The sequence below is a fragment of the Ambystoma mexicanum genome, chromosome 14, assembly GCF_040938575.1.
Source record: "Ambystoma mexicanum isolate Mex_15411 chromosome 14, UKY_AmexF1_1, whole genome shotgun sequence".
NCBI lineage: Eukaryota > Metazoa > Chordata > Amphibia > Caudata > Ambystomatidae > Ambystoma > Ambystoma mexicanum.
Window position 1 is genome coordinate 142,935,189 of NC_090940.1, and position 19,182 is coordinate 142,954,370.

A 19,182-nucleotide genomic window follows, 5' to 3' on the forward strand; every position below is an offset into this window, starting at 1 on the left:
TGCTTAGCACTTCAATTGTCCCCAGGAACCTTTAGGATTACATTTGGAGAATGAAGAATTGGCTAGGTTTATTGCTAGTTGTGATGTTCTTGTGATCCAGAGGACTTGGTTAAGAATTGATTAACTCAATAGAAGGGTTATCTCGTTTTATTGCCCTGTAACGGGTGCTTAAGGTCACCCAATGGTGGGGGTAGTGGGGTAGTAATCACAGGAGTCCGTATAAAAGAAGTCATGGGGGCTCATTACGAGTGTGCCGGGCCAGTAAAAACACTGGAAAAAATGCTGGTAACACTGGTGCCGGCGATTGCGGAAAAGCCATGGACTCCATGGACTGGGAACTTACTGTCGCTGCCGGCACCCGTAATATCCCGGTAATATCGGGACATTGGGTGCCAGTAATGGTAAGGGGGGGTTTGCCAGAAACCCACCGGAATTACTGGCGGGTTACTGGCAAACCCATAATGACCCCCATGGAAAGAAATGGGGCTTTTGGTTAATAGGATAACCATCCGACATGCTCTGCTCGTGGGTGCCGATACGCCCACCAGGTCAGACCTGGCGGGCGGGAAGGCACCCGCGAGCAGAACTTGTAGTTTGCTGGTCCGTTAACAACAGTACCGGCAAGCTTACCGGTACCGTTGTTACCGGACCAGCAAACTTATAATGAGGCCCAGTGTCTAACAGAGGCATTTAGAATAAATAGCAAGGTTTCTGCAAGGATGGAGCCGGGGCACATCGCCATACCCTCGTCTTCAGATGGTGAGATGCAATGAACGTGGAAAGGAGGTTAAATGCCCTGTGGTAAATATGTGATGTAAGACTGGCGAGCGGTTGGGTGAGGGGAGGCATAGCAGTTTCATATACTTGCTACTTAGTAAAGGCTGATGCTACAATAGATGGCTTCTATTTTTTCTCTGTTGGTCTCTGGGGGGAGTTGAGGGATAATGGCTGCCACAGACACCTGAGCATCTGACGCAGCAGTGACTGTTAAGAGAGGGGAACAGGCTCGCGCTGACGTGACGTGGACTTGCGTGGAGCAAGGTCTGCTGGGAGACACGGAAATAGTTTACCAGCCTTTCGCCCTCGCAGGGCTCTCCCAACACAGCCTAAGAAACATGCGCTTATGCTTGCATTTCAACATAGCTCGAGAATAATAAATGCGGCTAAAACGAAGTAGCAAAAATGAAGCGATAAATGAACTCATGTTACATTGAACGTAATATTAACATGCAAAATAAAAGATGAAAGATTTTAAATGAAAAAAGTAAAAATAATTATACGTATTATTTTACTCGCTTATTTCTATTTTTAAAATATCTGTCCAAGTACATGTATTTGTTTCAAAACTATTTTTGGATTCTAATTTATTTTGTAGTGTGAGGGGCAGTTTCCTGTAACTCTCCCCCAACCAGTTCAACTCGAAACCCCTCCATTTGCACTTCCCTATTCCCATCCCCAAAGATACACTTTTAAAAGAGAGGGCATCTCCAGTACCCCAAAACACCCTTCCAATCTCTGCCCACCCCCTCATCTGTCCTAGACCATGCTGCTCCTGGCCAAGCATTATATTTTGTTGAGGTGTAAAGTTGGGTTAGTTTTGCTTTCTCCACTTTCAGCTTAGTTCTTTTCCATAAAAGTTATTTATGTGCCGTTATTTGGGGGTATTCTTCATGTTATTTGATCATTTCGTGATCTGTGCATCGCATGAATAGTTCCAGCCCTCCAGGCCCTAAAAGACACAATGCACACGTTGGGGGTCAGGCAGGGGACCGCCATCGTTAGCACCCACATGCTGTTGGCCCCTCTGAATGCAATATCACACATTTACAGGGCGCTGCTTTGTGAAACAATAAACCACGCTTGTGAATGACACTTTGCAGGCGGTCTTTACTAATGGATTCCTGTGCAGTCTGCCTGCTCATTAGCAGGCGCTAATCTGAGGCGCATTCCATAGGAATCCATTTGTTTTATGCCTGCATGAAAACCTCAGATAGGTGGAAAAAGTGGTGTTCTTCCAAGGCAGAGGAGGAAAGGCCAGCAGAGATGCAAACAGCACTTTGCGACCCTTCTGCGCCTTGGCAGGGGTAAAAAAGAAATAGCTTGGGTGAAAAATAGAGGCGCTTTTATGCTTTCATTTTGCACGCCGCATGTTTTAAAATGGCCCCCCGTTGACTCAGACACGCAGAGCAAAACCTCTGCTGACAAAATCCTATTGGGAATTGGACCGCTGACTTTCCATGCAAAGTGTCACTTTGAAAACGGACACAATAATAAGCAGGGACACAGCTACTATTCACATTGGAATACCATTTTTACTCTACCGTTAGCTTTATACATGTATTTTAACACACAAAACGGATATTAGAGTACTACTGAGTTTATAAGATTTTAAACCAGACCAAATCGTGGAACTATTAACACTATCCCTAAAAAGGATGCACACCCGGTCCCTATCAGGGGGTGCTAGCCCTAGATGGGAGGTGATGCGCCGCATATCTAAAAGGAAAGAGGGGGAGTTCTGTCCCTACTTAACAGTCTGCAGAATTATTCCATGGCACTTAAATACATTTTCTCTAAAAGACACGCTGGTAGTAACCCTTGAGAGGAGCAGGCCAATAATGTCTCATCGTCCTCATAGATTGAACATTGCAAAGGGGAGTTTTCTGCGTGGGTGATGAAGCCCTCATTTATTAACCCACTAAACAACATGTTTCCAAATCCTGGGTACTGGGTTCTAGGTTCCAGTGGGTAGTTTTAAAATTCCTGCGCTGTGTAGGCGAAGAGCAAGATCTATAAAGCTCAGGGCATCTGTTATCAAAAAAGTGTAAATTCCTTCAAAAACATGTATCGTGGTCACTCTAGTGGGTATAGTGAAAAAGAAAAAGGTCGACCGGTATCGATGACTCTAGTCATTTGGGTCATCATCTTCAGGACCAATTATTAAGTTGAACATGGGTGTTACTCCCTTCGATCTATATCCCAGGACCGGACAGCCATCTCGTGACCTAGGGTAAAAAGGAAAAAGATAAAGCCAATTAGGCCATGTCTTACCTGGGATAGGTTCAGTAGTTGATTACACGTCTAATGTTAGTGTCATCCATGTCAGAAAGGCAATCTGCCATAATTGCAGGCATTTAGAGAGGCTCCCACCTTGGGATCTTCACCTCCCGCTCTATATAAGACACTCCCATTCATTCATCACATTATGATCATCAACAATAATGTGTACACCTGGAAATAGCAGCACTGTGATTTATGGAATAAATGTGCGCCGAATACGGGGCCCACGGTCCTTCTCGGCGCGCGGCGCTTGCGCTGCTTCTGTGCTGGATTCTATGAATCGGGCCCCAGATGTCTGGCAAGCAGGCTTTGTGAAGGGCATAGGTACGTCCCCCAACTTGTTCCTTATTAACCTGTTAAAAATGAGGGCCAAGTCCAAAAAAAGAAGCTGAATCTTCTTGGCCTCAATTGATCTTGCCCAAGCTTTTGATCTGGTCAACATAGACATTATCTGGTCAAAAATGACCGGGTGGAAATGCTTGAATAACATACTTGAGCCTATAAAGGCTTTACATACTAGAACAACTATCTCTGTTAGACTAGACGGCTTGGGACATCTCACGCAACCAATAGATACTGAGACTGGTCTTAAACAGGGGTGCAGGTTAGCACTGGCAATTTTCAATTTATTAATCTCTGACATTGATACCATATTCGAAAATATAAGATGTTTCACCCCCAATGTTGGCAGGTGTGCCATTAAATTGACAGATTTACGCAGACGATTTAATACTGATGGATCAAATGCAGATTGGGCTGCAATGTCAACTAAATGCCTTGGAACACTATCGAAGATAACGGCTTGAAGATCAATGTAAAAAAAATCTAGGATTTTGACCTTGGGCGAAGGTTACAAGGAAAAAAGAGCTGTTACAGCTGGCATTTGAAAGGGAAAAAGATTCTAGAGGTTGCCTCTTTGAAATATCTTGGTGTGGCTATTGGAAACAGCGAGATGGATGTGCACTTTGAAAGCATGCTACGTACTAGGGTGAACTGTTTGGTAGCACATGCAAAACTGATATTAAAGAGGTACTGCAAATATACAATGATACCAATCATTGATTTTTATTGTAAAAAAGTAACCCCCATCTAGAAGCAATGTTAGCACTACCACACAACTTATGGCCAAAACTTGAAGGGCTCTTTTGGAGGAAGGTACTTGCCCTGCCAAATGCGTCCCCAGTTCAGGCTATCAGAGTAGAGCTAGGTCTAAATTCGTTCTACATAGTAGTCGTTTGGAAGTCCTTGGCACTTTTTAGCAAATGTCTGAGTGCGCGAGGGGAAGGAGGCGTGGCCGTCCTAAAAAAAGCCTTGTTGGGAAAGACCAAGCCTCTCCTGGATCAATGGTGTTTGATCTGCAACTCCCAACTGGCTTCCGTAAATGCCACCCAAGAGGACCTTCTGAGAAATCCAACCTTAGTGAAGAAAAAACTGATGGACCTGGACTGGATTAATTCAATGGAGGCAAAGGACAGATGTAAAATCTATGGCAGGCCTACCACAGAACTAAGGGTGTGGGGTTGCCTCCCTGCCTATTAAACTACATTTCTGAGTAATCAACTTCGGCACCAATGTATGTACTTTCAGCTAAATCTGTGTCCTACTAAGGAGATTACAGAGGAAAGAAACCGAAGGCAGAGAGGAACTTCTCTTGCAGGCTATGTGTGACCTCCAACGAAAACCTGCAACATTTGGTGTTACTTTGCCCTGCATTAAAGGAGGAACACACTCGTCTGTTGGGAAAATTCATGGCAGAGTACACAACATTTGATGCAGAAGAATGGTGGATTATGTTTAACTTGGGGGCGAAAGTATCCCCGTCTTTGGCCCTACTGGCATTTTTGGATATTACTCTTGAAATGCTGGTGGAACATGCAGAAACATCTGATCCATAGTTACTTAAGGGCTGAGGAACTCATGAAACCAAGGGATGTATTTCAAAAGAAGATTCAAAAAATTACTGGAACATTTTTATGTTCCTGTTTAGCCTACGGACCCAAATAATGATTAGAGTTGTGTTCTTTTTTTTCCTTCTTTTCCTCTTTTTTCCCTTAACCGTGCTTGGAACTGACTTTTTTTTTTGTTTGTTCATCAAGTCTTCTTTTTTTTCTCCTTCTCTTTTTCTTTTGTCTTTATATTTTGGAATTGTTTTTATAATGTAAAGAGGAGACAAATGAATAGCGATTTCTCATTGTGTTATATATTAATATGATATGGCAAAGGTTTTGTTTTTTAAAACCTTATACCTATAAAATAAAACAAATAGTATTGCTAATACCGCTAAACTGGTGATGAGGGCCTAATTGTAAATTCCAGCTCCTGTCGATATCGTTTGAAATAGTTCTTGAATGCGAGCATTTTAGTAGTGAAGTTAAAACACAGTTGGTCTAACTGGGAGTTTGGCGATGCGATACAAAAATGGCGATAGCTCTGTTTTTTGTACTGCCCTGTCAAATTAAATGTATGCCCATAACATGGAGTATTTATCTTCAGCAAAATACAGAAATCTGGAGGAATTACCACAGGTGAGATTGCCACCCATGGTAAATCCTACCAAATCCCATACAGTCCTTTGGACTCCAGGAATGGGGACTAACTCTGCCATACTGCAAATTATAATCTGGCGGCAATTCTGCCGCGCATGGTGGCTGTGTCTTAACAGTTTGAGGGAACTTCCTGTAGAATTACAGCCAAACTCAGAATGATAACCACTGCCTTGTTTCTTATAAATTGTTTACCACTTTGATGTTTCCATTTTTGTTACATTCCAAATAACAGGCATTAGTGGCACCCATTTGAATGATATTTGATTGGTCAGCCGTAATGCCTTAAAATAAATACTAAAAGGTTAACACTGCACAAAACAGATCTAACAACGATCAGCATATTCTGCCGGTCCGAGTCGATGGCGTAAAACTACCTGGAATCACAAGGGGCCAGAGTTGCTAACGAAAACACCTTGCCCTCAAATCATGGATCGCTCTCGACATGTGAGTTCAAACCCACCATTAAATGATGACTAGACCACCGTCCCTTTAAATATACATCTCCTTAGCAAGTCTAAGTCTGCCGAGTAGGAAACTTTAGCAGGAAAGTGGAGGGCCCTTTGGGCAAGATGGCTAGAGCGGCACATCCCAATAAGGCATCAAAAAGCTACTAATAGCCCACCCTCCAAATTGCTTGCATTCCTAAATATACAGTCCCCTGAAATATCTTCTTAGGGTATGCATTATTGAGGAGCTGCCCCAATTCCAACAAACCGGACAGGTTCAGCTATCCCTGTAGTTCCCCTTCAATTGCCATCATCGTCTCTTCTTTACAGAAGTGCCATTAACTTCTGGAAATGGTCCTTCAATGGACTGTGCTGCACCGGATTAGATTTTCTCTCTCCTGCATATAATCAGTTTTTGGCATTGGGTCGTCTTTTCCCGGATCAGGGATCCTGCAAACAAAGTCTCACCGGATCTGGGATATCCATTTGTACCCTTGAATTGTTGTTATGTTTTTGAGGTAATAAATGTTGCCAAAGCCAGGATTCGAACCTGCGTAGTTAGGACAAGAGCTGATAGAAGACCATTTTGGACTCTGGTCTGGAGTCCTGTGAAATCGCTTGTTAACATTATATGCTGCAGACCGAGGCGTTGCTAGGCGGGGCTGAGGGGACTATAGCCCTGTGTCTTTTGGTTGTAGCAAAAGGCGTTGCTAGGGGGGGAGCTGAGGGGGCTATAGCCCCGGGTCTTTTGGTTGTAGCCCCAGATAGAAGCTCAGAGGCTCCAACCAAAAGGCTAGCTAGCCCCGAGTCCCGACCATCCCGACATTAGCATAGCCTCAGATCTCTTCCAGACCTAGCAACACCGCTGGCTGCAGAAAATATTTTAATACAGCTTTTTAGGTTTAAAAATTGTGCACCTTTTATGCTTTGCTTGCAACATTATAGGAAACGCTTCTCTTTTGCATCGTTTTCCAGGTGTTCGTAATTCATCTCCTGAAATGCAAATGTTTATTTGTGGGGGGTGTGGGGGCCAGAACAATCTCTCAACAATCCTTCCCCCACACACATGTTGCTCAGAGGCCTAGCCAGGATTGTCTAGCAAATGGGGCCTGATGGTAATGTAGTTGGGCCCACTGCACTGACAAAAAATATCTGTAAATTCCCACACAGCGCTGCTGAGTGGGCATTTACAGATTTTGGGTGGGCCTTGCCCCTCAGGCCCTACTCTGCCTACGCCTCTGATGTTGCTGGCGGGATCCCACAGTAAATCGTTCCCAATTCCAGCCCTGCTTACAATGCCACTTAATTTGTATTTCAATATGGCCGGGGTAAACTATAATGTACTCACCCTTCTCTGCCAGGTGTGAATTCTCTGGAGCAGGTGACACATTTCAGGAGGTATCCAGGTATTGTTGATGGCTGTGGCGGGTGAGGGATTCCCTGTTTCTGGAATGCTATTTCTTAGCCCTTGGAAGTGCATCAATGTTAATGGGTTCAATGCCCCCCCACCTATTCTTATCCGTCTCAACACTGGCATATATTATATACAGGTGGATAGTGAGCAGTGGGAGCGACTGGGAGCGGCCAGGCTCCGCCCTCATCCTGCCAAGGAAGAGGAAAAGCAAGAGCAGGCTACATTTAGCTATTCGGAAATCAATATCTGGAACCAGAATTTAACCCCTTACAGGTTTCCACCGTAGTATCAAGCAGTCCATTAGTCAACAGAAATGTATTTACATAAGTGTGTGGTCAAGGTTACTTGCGTTAAAAAAAACATACAGAAAGAAACCAAGTGACAAGTAGGGCTGCACTTGGCCACACCCAGTGCAGAGTTGTGTGGACCAGCTTGGCCAATCCTCGAGCCTCCTGTGAGAGCCCCAAACCAATGAGTAGGGGTCGGATGCACCAGAGCTGTATGGAGGCCAGAGGAAAAGGCCTTGTACTGAAAAGAGAGTCCACCACCATGAGCCTGAGGATTTAGCAATGTACGTGAAGGGTAGGGATGCGGATCCTGAAGGTCTGTGGAGCATACCCAATCGCTGCGGTGCGGCGTGACAAGAACGTGGACCAGAGTGAGCATTCTCAACCTCATCAGGGATCTGAATGAACTGAGGATGAAACACTTGTGTATAGGCGCGTTACAAATGCCATATCATATCATGTGGGGGTCTAACGTTGGTCACACATACCCCTCGTCTTCTTAACTATACATTAGCGAGAGGAGAAACCTTTGCCCATTGGATCTGATGGAACCAGATGTACAGTTCTACCCACTGCTGAGTTCATCTGGAGCCATAGCCGCCGTGATGACGGAGATCGGTAAGGAAGTAAGACAAACACGTATCTCACAAAGAAGGAAACCCTGGAGACCATAGTGACTCCCGGCCCTCGGGCAATATGAAGCCAGAGATATCCTTCCACTTGTATTGCTTGCTCCTGGGAGGTGGAAGCCCCTGGCGAGCAGAGGCAAGAAGAAATCAAGACTTACATTGAGGGTGCTGTGTAGGGTTTTAGCGTGCCAAGGCACCTGCGCAAAGCTTCGGCTGAAAGACGTAGCGTGCGTTAGGAGGCTGAGTCAATTCGAAATGCTCCTCTACTCTTGAGGGGGTGAGTGGGCAGCGACGCACGATGTTGCTGCTCCTTCTGCTCCTCTCCTACAGTGGTAGGGTCAAAGAGATTCATACTATCGGAGGCAGAGGGCACGTTGGAAAAGGTAAGCCAAACAAAAATCAAGTATGCTTGGACAATGGCCACATGCACTCCATAGCCAGATTATGCACTCCAATGGCCAATAGGGTTGCACAGGTTTGACACGTGTTTCGCACTAACAAGCGCAGATGACCATGGAGCATTTCCAAAGGGGGCGTGGAAGGTCCCTTTCCTAAGGTGTGCTTGTGTACCCCAACCACCCCACCCTCCGTAACAATGTCAGGGCAAGGGGACTGGCTGGATGAGCAAAAGTGCACTCTCTGCACGCTTGCATAGAATATGGAAGTCTGTTGCATCTTTCCGAGAGCTGGCAGTGCTTGCAGAAGGCCTTTGTTGATAGGGCTGCCATAGTGATTTTGGTGGTTTGGGTGGCAGCCATTTTGAAGAGCTCATATCCAGTTTTCCTATCCCATTGATCTAGCTATTGAAACCCATTGTATACTGGTGATTGCATAATAATGTGTCTTTCACATTAGCAAGCATTGCGGCACTTTAAGACAGGTGCAATAACTCTGCCACTGAGGTTCTCCTCATAAGCTAGTCGGTGGCAGTAAAACAAGTGGTATTTGGAAATACCTCCTGCTTTACCACTCTGCTTAGTTCTGGGTTTCGCAACCCCAAAACCAAACAATCCACCTTCTTTATGTTTGCGTGATTACCGCCTCAAAAAGTGGTGGTAATGTGGCAATTCGAATAACCGCAGGTGATATTCTCACCACTCCCCTATGGGACTTCAGAATGGAGAGTAATGATATCTCTAGATAAAATGGTAAATTGCTGGACACGGCCTCATTACAAGTTGGGTGGTGCGGTAAAAATGTGGTGTTAATAACGTTACTGTTGCAGTACTGCACCACCCAACCATGAGTTTGGCGTAGAGGTGGAGGACTCACTTTCAGCTAAGAGCTGTAGGTAAATCTGCCACCTTTCTGCCCAAAAACAGCAATTCAGACGGAATTCCCGCCAGCGGAGTTACTGCTAGTGGTCACTTTGCTGAAATCCCCATAGGGTCCTATGGAGTCGAATAAATGGGGACTAACATCACCTACCACCAATTGGTAATACCACCGGACCAAGTGGCAGTAACAGTAATTCTGTTTGCTGGTATCGCGGCAGATTTACCGCTGAGATGCCACCAAACTTGTACTGAGGCTGATGTGGTAATGGTCATTGATTTCGGCGGTATCAGCAAACTCCAAATGAGGCCCTAAGTGTAGCTTCCTTGGCTGCCTGACAGATAAAGTGGGTGGACAGCGCAGAAATGCATATGACAGGAACCCAGCCCCTGATAACATAAGACACACGGGCCCTCATTACGACCCTGGCGGAGTGGGTTACCGCCAGCGGTAATCGTGGCGGACCCGTCCGCCCTACTACGAGTTCCCGTAGCGCCATGGAGCCTTTCTCCGCCTGGTTTTACCGGGCGGAGAAATCCATGGCGCTAAGGGACCTCGTTGTTAATTACGCCACCGTACTTTACGGTGGCGTAATTAACGCCTTCCCCACTCCCATTATACCCTATGGGGCAAGAATGGGAATGGGGAAGGGCAAAATGGGGATTGGGGATTTACCGCTCCGCCAAGGTCGGCATGGGGTGGAAAATCCGCCAACTCCCATGGCGCTATCGGCAGCTTTCCGCCGTGCTCCGCGGTGCATTTAGCACCGCGAATTCCGCCAGGGTCGTAATGAGGGCCACGGAAACAGGGCTTATGAGAGAGCCACGCTAGACTAATTCACACTCCAAGGGCTGATGGGAAGCAGAAGGATTCCCAAACTCAGCTGTTCCGCCCGGCCCTTAATAGCTCAAACTAGACTTACACCCACATCAAGATAAGACTGCAATTTACTGCCATCCTGTTGTTCTGGGCATGGCTGGCCTTTTCGTCTGCCATGTGGCACAAAAATGCAGCCTAATTGTGGGAATGCTCCCATTTGGAAGGGAATGTGTGGTGCGTCGGGCCCCTCCCGCCGCCTCCCCCCACTGGATGAAATGGACAGACTTAGGCGTGAGGTTGCGTGGATCGCAGCGCCTGTCATGTGCAGGCCTCTCCAGCCGCAGGAAATACCATGCAAATACTTAGTAGTTATGCAAATAGTCAGGGAATGTTCAGACATGGTAACTAGGGTTGCCACATGTTCTGGGGAAATAACACTGGCAGTGCTGCTTAGACGCTTTCCCCAAATTGCTGCAGGCAGCAGAGCAGGGCAAGGGAGCCCAAAATTACCCTGGGAAGTTAGGGGTGAGAGAGGTTGCAGGGTCGGGTGAATAATCGGACAAAATTTTGCATTTTTACAGCACACGTTCAGGGGAAAATTGGAGAAAAATCCATACGACTTAAGCTGTTCTTTAGGTGAACACCAAAGTGAGTGAGAGAGCGCGCAAACGCGCAAGCGCGCAATCCAGCCCTTGCAAGGCATGGGTGAGGGGGTCTCCTCCTGAGAAAACCTTTGAAAAATTGATACCATTAGGCCTCATTATAAGAGACCCGGTCCGGAAATAAAGGTGACGGTAACAAGTTACAGGAACCTTTTCCAGACTGGGCCACTGCGAGTCTGCTGGTAGAGGCACTACCGGCAGGCCTGCCCTGCCGCGAGTTCAGGCCCCTACCGGCAGGTTTTTCACTGAAGCACTGGTACCGTTACTAAAGCAGCGGCACCAGCAGCAGTCAGGGTTTCCAGTCCCGTAGTGCATGGGAATGGGGAATTACTGTATCGCGCCGCCTGTGATATCTCGGTAGCACCGGGATGTCAGGCGGCAGTAACGATAATACAGGGCTGCCGGCAACCTCATAATGAGGGCCGTTGTCCATAATTCTTACCGATCGCAAACATTAAATAACCGTCTTCACTGATGAAATACGACCAGGTGGGAACTCTATTGGCAGCCATTATGAAAAATTAAACAGCCCAGGCAGAATCCTGCTTCATTTGCAAAAACCTTGAAGAAGAAGAGAGTGAAAGCTGTCTTACTTTGTTACATGCTTGCTTCGTCTAGCACAAAGCTGTCATTGGGTTGTCTTCGTAGCGCTAAGCACTTATCTGAAGTCACTTCGTTGCACACTCCACGTCTAAGAGACCTGGGTGCTCTGTCGAAGTTTTAACATTAAAGGATTCTTTTCTAATGTTCAACTAATTGCTGGTTAGTTTGTGTGCTTTTTACGGTTCGCAGAGCCTCACTGCGGAGCCTCATGGTTGACTGTTTGCTGGATTTAGCAATTCTGTGTGTTTGCTTGGGTGCACGGAAGAGCGCCACGTGGTACCTGTTCCTCTTTTGCCACGCCGTGGACGGCGTCAAGGTTAAAGTTCAAGCTTCATGTTCCTTGACGATTGATAGGCCGGTGGGTTAATCCGCCTTGCTGCTAAAGTCACTGAACACCCATAGTCAATTACAATTCAGCCGAGCTCCAGCTCTCTGCAATCTATGGCTCACGAGATGTTTCAAACAACAACTCCCTTCACCCCTAACTAGCAAAGTCAATGGTGAGGCATCATGGGAGTAGCAGTCCAAAATATCTGGGAAACCACAGGTTGCAGACCCCTAGACCAATCTCAGCCCTACCATGGCTGCAACATCGGTGCGGCTTATTGGTCCAAAATGCCAGGGCGTTGCGAAGGTTGATCATGCCATTGTGTCCAACTCAGTAGCCCTCAACAGACGCCAAGAAAAGTCTAGAGTGTGGTGCTGCCCCTTTAAGGTAATAGCACGCGGCGGCGTGACGTTGCATGCCGTCGCGTGCCCTATAAATAAAAGGGGCGTTCCCGGGCTGCAGCATTGCGACCGGGGACCCCGAGCCTGACTCATGTCTCCGTGTGAGTGCTTGGAACGGAGGGAGGCCCGGGGCTCATGGAACAGCACGGTGGGGGCCAGGGATTCCCCCACAACATAGACTAGAGTTTATTAAGTACAGGTTTGCGATGCTTTGCAGGCAGGAGCTCTTTGGCATGGTGTATGCATAGCTAAAATCACAGTTGATTTTTAGGGACCCAGGACCCCGGGTAGGGTATCCTACCCCATGATTCCCACGGCAGTGGCAACATCACGCAGCTCTGCCCCGATAATAGAAGGCGAGTGTGGGCACGGCCTCTAGCAGAGTCTTACTCAGTGCATATGAATGAGGCAGCAAGGTGTCACTGCGCTGCTCTCCCTGTGTGCACCACCACAGAAAATGACTTCACCTCTGTCTGCGCCACCCCGGTAGATGAATTCTCCAAGCTGTGCTGGTGCTGCTGCTCCATCTGTCTGTGCCACCCCAGTAGATGAATCCTCCAAGCTGTGCTGGTGCTGCTGCTCCCTCTGTCTGTGCCAACCCGGTAGATGAATCCTCCAAGCTGTGCTGGTGCTGCTGCTCCCTGGTTCTGCGCCGCCACAGTAGATGAATCCTCCAAGCCGTGTTGGTACTGCTGCTCCCTCTGTCTGTGCCACCCCTGTGGCTGACTCCTCAAAGCAGTGCTGGTGCTGCTGCTCCGTCTGCGCCACCCTGGTAGATGAATCCTCCAAGCTGTGCTGGTGCTGCTGCTCTGTCTGCGCCATCCCGGTAGATTAATCCTCCAAGTAGAGGAATCCTCCAAGCTGTGCTGGTGCTGCTGCTCCCTCTTTCTGCGCCACCGCAGTAGATGAATCCTCCAAGCTGTGATGGTGCTGCTGTTCCCTCGTTCTGCACCACCACAGTAGATTTATCATCCAAGCTGTGCTGGTGCTGCTGCTCTGTCTGTGCCACCCCAGTAGATGAATCCTCCAGGCTATGCTGGTGCTGTTGCTCCCTCTTTGTACACCACTCAGGTAGATGACTCCTCTAAGGTGTGCCCGCATTATGGTGCCTCCACCGTGTGCACCACACCAGTAAGTGACTTCTCCAAGCTCTCTCTCCATGGTCTGTAATCTATATTAATAAAAGTCAAAATTTGTTTGTGGGTTTGTGGATTGCCAAAGCGTTGTTCCTTATACAATTCCACACTGTTTCACCAAATTGCACCAAATTTTGCATAGTTACCTGTTAGAACCCTACCGACATTGCTGGCTTCATAACATTTGGACACCCACCCCTTTCTCGGATTTCAGCAAAGGTCAAAATTGTGGGTTTGTGGCTTGGCGAAGCGTTGTTTCTTATACAATTGCACACCTTTTCACCAATCTGCACCAAATGTTGCATAGTTACCAATTAGGACCCCCGGACATCACTGGCTACACGACATTTGGACACAACCCCCAATTCCCTGGATTTCAGCACCATCACCCTCGAGCCGGTTGCCTGAAATTGGCTAAACATCAATGTGGTCGTAAAAAGGACCGGTCTCGACACAAGGAACAAAACTCGAGATCCCACCTTTCAAGGCCTAAGATGTGCTGCAACGAACTGCACCATGGCAGGGGTGAGGTGACAGGTGGGGAGAGAGCACAGAAGGTCCCAGCATGCAGCAGCACACCAACTCTCACCTCCCCACAACGCCTGCTCCGGGGTATGTCAGCCAGCTACACGCGCTGATTCTCAGTGTATTTTACTTCAGTGTGCAAAGTACATCTAACGATCAGCGAATTGGAACAAAGACCTACAGGATCATTGATTTTCAACAATTGATGAGAGTGTTGTCATGTCTGTCTACAGAACCCATTCGGAGAACAGGTACTTTTTGCTCGTGGCCAATGAAATACAATTACTAAATGTGTACTTGTGTCTTTCCTTAGGTCTCAAGCAGCATTGACCCTTTGCAGTTTTGCCTGGACAGTATATATTTTCTTATTTATTTATTCATATAGATGAGGAACAATGCTCTTTTGAACACAAAAGAATGTACAAGAGATAAGAAATCAGATTTGACGCGAAGCGGTGAGCTTCTTACAATAGGGTGAGTTTGAGGGACGTTCTGACCAGGTTGTGGAGGGGAGTAAATGGAACAGTCACCAGGGACAATACATGGGTGGACTTGTATAGATTAAGGACAGCGAAGATAAGACAGTTTTATGTATGTTATTGATTTGCATATTTGCTGTCATTGTGGACAGAAACGGCATTCAATGGGAGCAATCCAGGAAACAGGGCCAGTCCTTGGGTAGGGTGCCTTTACAATCTTATAACCATAACCGGTTTAGGGTAGTCTTTTGGTCAAAGGGAAAGACAATGGGACATAAAGCAAGGACTTGGATAGTGATCCGGCATAAATACAGCCAACACTAAGGGCCTAATGCCATGACAGCTGCTACTAGGGAAAGAATTGTGCATTACTGGTGTTTTCCCAAAGTAGCCTTTACCAATAAATACACACGAAGGGGTCTACAAGGGAATAATCTCATTCTAAAGCAGGGGTCTGCAACCTGTGATGCTCCAGATGTGTTGCACTATAACCCCCATTACCCGTGGCCAGCACAGTGAAGGGTAAGGAATGATAGGCGGCGCAGGCAAAATCATCAAGAGAGCCGTCGGTTGCAGACACCTGTCTTCAAGCCACACAGCTTGCATCTGCATGATACATTGACCCTAGGATTCTTGATGCAACAAACAGTGAACACATGGGTCTGCAATCCTCGGCTTTCCAGATGTTTTGGACTACAGCTCCCATTATCCCTAACCATAATAATAGTCAATGGTGAGGGATTATGGGAGTTACAGCAAAGGTTGCAGATCCCTGGTTTAGCTCAATTTCAGGGATGGTATCACACATCTGGCCAACACAATGCCAATGTGCTGATTCTGTGAGTGCATAGGCAGCATTTGCAATGCACACATTAAACTTCCACAGTCAGCATTGCAGATTGAAATGTGTACTTTTGTGACCCTTTGTGATTTCAAGATAAAGCGGCGGTTAATGAGTGTTCCTTCTTTCATTTTAATATGCAGGGGAACCAAAGCATTTTACTGCGCAGAGTGCATCAGACAGAGGCCAAAGAAAACTCATTAAAACCCTAAGGTCTCCGATTGACAGAAGAGACGCAGATAAGAGAAGCAGGGAACATTAAAGAAAAGAAACTGCTTCCATCTTGAGACAGAAGGAATAAGTCCAAAGATGCAGCCCATGTCCACTTGCACTGAAATAAAGTGTCTGTGCACAAAAAATCCAAGGGGTGCCTAGATTAAGTCGTAAAACAAAGAATATACCATCCTGAAGAAGGCCCGTCAACAACAGTCAGAACGCGTTAGGGATAACGTTATAAGACGCAGGGGCCGAAACATATGTCGACCTTCCCAAGGCCATAATAGAGAGCCTATGTTATGTTTTTTCCGTGTTCTAGCAGAGTTTGAGCATTGGTACATGTCATTGTGAAGTGCTCCACTGTGAGTTAAAATAGGAAGCACTCTACTTTTTTATAGTTCAAGAGTGTGTGTATGTGTCGTGTATGTGTATGTGTCGAATGAAAATCAAGTCACATGCTATACTAACCCCACAGTAAGATAACATCACGGTTATACAAATGTATATGTGTGCTCAATATCTGATAAACAAAATATTGTTTTAATGGTTGTTTTAGCAAAGAATTGAATACATTGGGCCTCATTACACGGAAGGCGGTAATCCAGGGTGCTATTAGCACCCTGGACCATGCCGGTAAATTACCGGCACCGCCTTGGCGGAAAGGGGATTTACCGCCCCATTCCAAGGTTGGAGGGGCGGTAAATCCCCCTTCCGCCATTGCCCTTCCCCATTCCCATTTCTGCCCCATAGGGCTCTATGTGAATGGGGAAGGCGCTAATTACGGCACCGCAATTTTGCGGTGCCGTAATTAGCTCCGAGGTCCCTTAGCGGGTTGGTTTTTAACGCCTGCAAGAAGCAGGCGTTAATTCCTCCAACCCGCAAAGGGACCTCGTAGTACGGCGGTAAGGGTTAACGGTCACCGTTGCCATTAACGGTGACCGTTAACCCTTACCGCCGTCCGTGTAATGAGGCCCATTGTGATATATGAAAAAAGTGCATGGTTGAATAGAGTGTTGAAATATATACACAGTATTGAAATGGCAGTCCGAACTAGTTATTTGGTCATAAGAGTGAGGGAACCAGTTTACACTTTCGTTTTCATGTTCTGTGGAGGAGCAACACTTTTCCTAAAAAGCACTATTTCCTGTGCCCGAAAGAATGTGACGAACTGACTTCAAAGCCTCCATTCTAACTTGTGAATGATGTATGGATTGACAATGGCTGGAGTGACCTCAGAAATGCAGGCCAGATACTGCAAGGGGATTCTCCCTGCAGAGCCCTGCTTCTGCATTTAAAGAAAGGAGTTAAACTGCAGCACCTGTGAGGTGTCACTCACATCTACTGCACAAGTATGTATTGTTTGAGCGAGGCATTTCCTAGATGGCAGCACCACTTCTTTTATTTCTGATAAGGAAAGAATGTAGTTCAGTAACATTAAAGCCTGCTTGTGTCTGCTTTACGGCTTGACATCAGCCCTAGCAACCATCAGGAATGCAGGAGGGAGTTCTCCTCCCAGCAGCACTGGTTTAGCACATACAAAACATGGCGCCTGTGAGGTGCCGATAAACTCGACTGCACACTTGTTCCCTTTATAAATAAAGCATTTCTTAGACTGCAGCACCACTTTTCTAGTTTAATGAAAGTTTAAGAAAACCTTTTTCAATTAGAAAAGTGGCAGTCTTTTAGGAAATGCTTTCGATGCCACTGGAGCACGTGTGCCCCACACAACGAGACAGTTTACCAGCTTTTGCTGCAGGAAGCACATGCTCTCCCCTCCAATACTTCCACCCACTTCAGAATGGTGGTACTGGAAACTGGGGAGAGAGTGTCTTATTTCCACACTCTTTTTATCATGAGTGCAGAATCGGCCCCTCTGTCTTTGTAGAATCCAGAAAGGCCTATGAAGCAAGCGGAAGCTTTACTTACCATCTTTCATGAATGCACTGTACCCGAAACACCACTATTTAGATCCTCTCATTTCAATTCCTCAAGCTAAAGAGCACTTCCTGGGATTACTGTGATCTCTGAACCGCACATCTGTAGAGCAAGGTCTAAACCGAGTGCCAGCGTCACTGGCCAAGTAGCCTCTTGAGAAAATAACCAATAGAGTTTCGACCTCTGGGGAGGATCCTCTTTGAGAAGAGACTGGATCGCTAGCAGAGGTTTTCATAAAACAGTTTGTCAGTGATACTCAGTGCTCAGCAGGGAACCCAGTAGAACTTTAGCAACAGGTTAAATTAAAAGATGATTGCAGATCTCTGCAAGAGACCTTATACGCTATAGCAGGAGATAACAACAGTATTTATAGGATTGAAGGCACGTCCCTGCAAGCTCACACCAGACAAAATGCAGCCCGCTAGGTAAAAAGGCCCAAGACATGCTTGAATGGATAACAAGTATTTATTTCTACAAAATAGAAGTGCATCAGCAAAGAACTCTGCTGCCGCCGAACATTCTAAGTTCCGTAGGCATGCGCAGAACATTATAAGCACAAACAACGTCACTTATGAAGTAATCATATATAGTACAATTCTACAATACGAATTGGAGGAGTCCTATACATGTAGGGCGTGCTCCAAATGGAATGCCAGACCGTTTGTCCGTCTTCATCTGTCCATCTCCATTCACGTGGGTGGTGCTGGGCTCGTCAATATCAGTGAGCTGACCTAACAATTAATTAGCTACTCTGACACACAATGTTATTCTATCATTGTAACAATGCACCTGACGGAAAGAGGGATGGGATTGGGGGAGAGCCGAGGTCACGTTAACTCACATGCTTCATTCACTCCCAGACAGATCAGCAACTCACAAGTCCTCCACTTTAGTTTTAGGCTATAATTCTGATGCTACACTGTACCCCGCTGCACAAATCATGTGACCCGTTCCATGGCACGATAGCCTTGCCTTCTGATCTTAGTGATCGATCGAGGGGTGTAAAAGTGTTATGGTCGGTGGTCTGGGTTTGGCTGGTGGTGTGGCATGCGGGGGTCATGGAATAAAAGCATAGCAAAGCTATATTTCTCACGTGGGGATCGATGGGGGCATGATGGCCTTGCTATCTGTCCCGTGAGATGGTACTGCCAAGAGGCACTCTGCTTCCTTCTCATGACCTTGCAGGGCACATTCTTCCCAGGGCACGAGGGCCTGTAACTTTCTGAACAATGGAGGATGTTGTGGATCTCTGAGACCTTGCCAAGGTGGTGGTGGTGTTCGCGCTCATGCAAGGGACCTAATACTAACACACTAAATGCTGTTTGCTGCACTTGGGCCTAACTTCTACAATGGCTGCTACTTGCCAAGATGGCGTTCACACCTGCACATACCATATAGCGTGCAATGCATGGACTAAAATAGTTGTGCACCCTCTTCTATGTGCAACCTCCTCCCCCCTGCTCCCTGGATGTGCTCTCTTAGCATTTATTTCTCATTTGGTGGGGTGGGAAGACCCTCTCTCCTTCCCAACATTCCCCGCTTTCATTAATCCTAAATTAACAAACTCCCCTGCAGCTAAG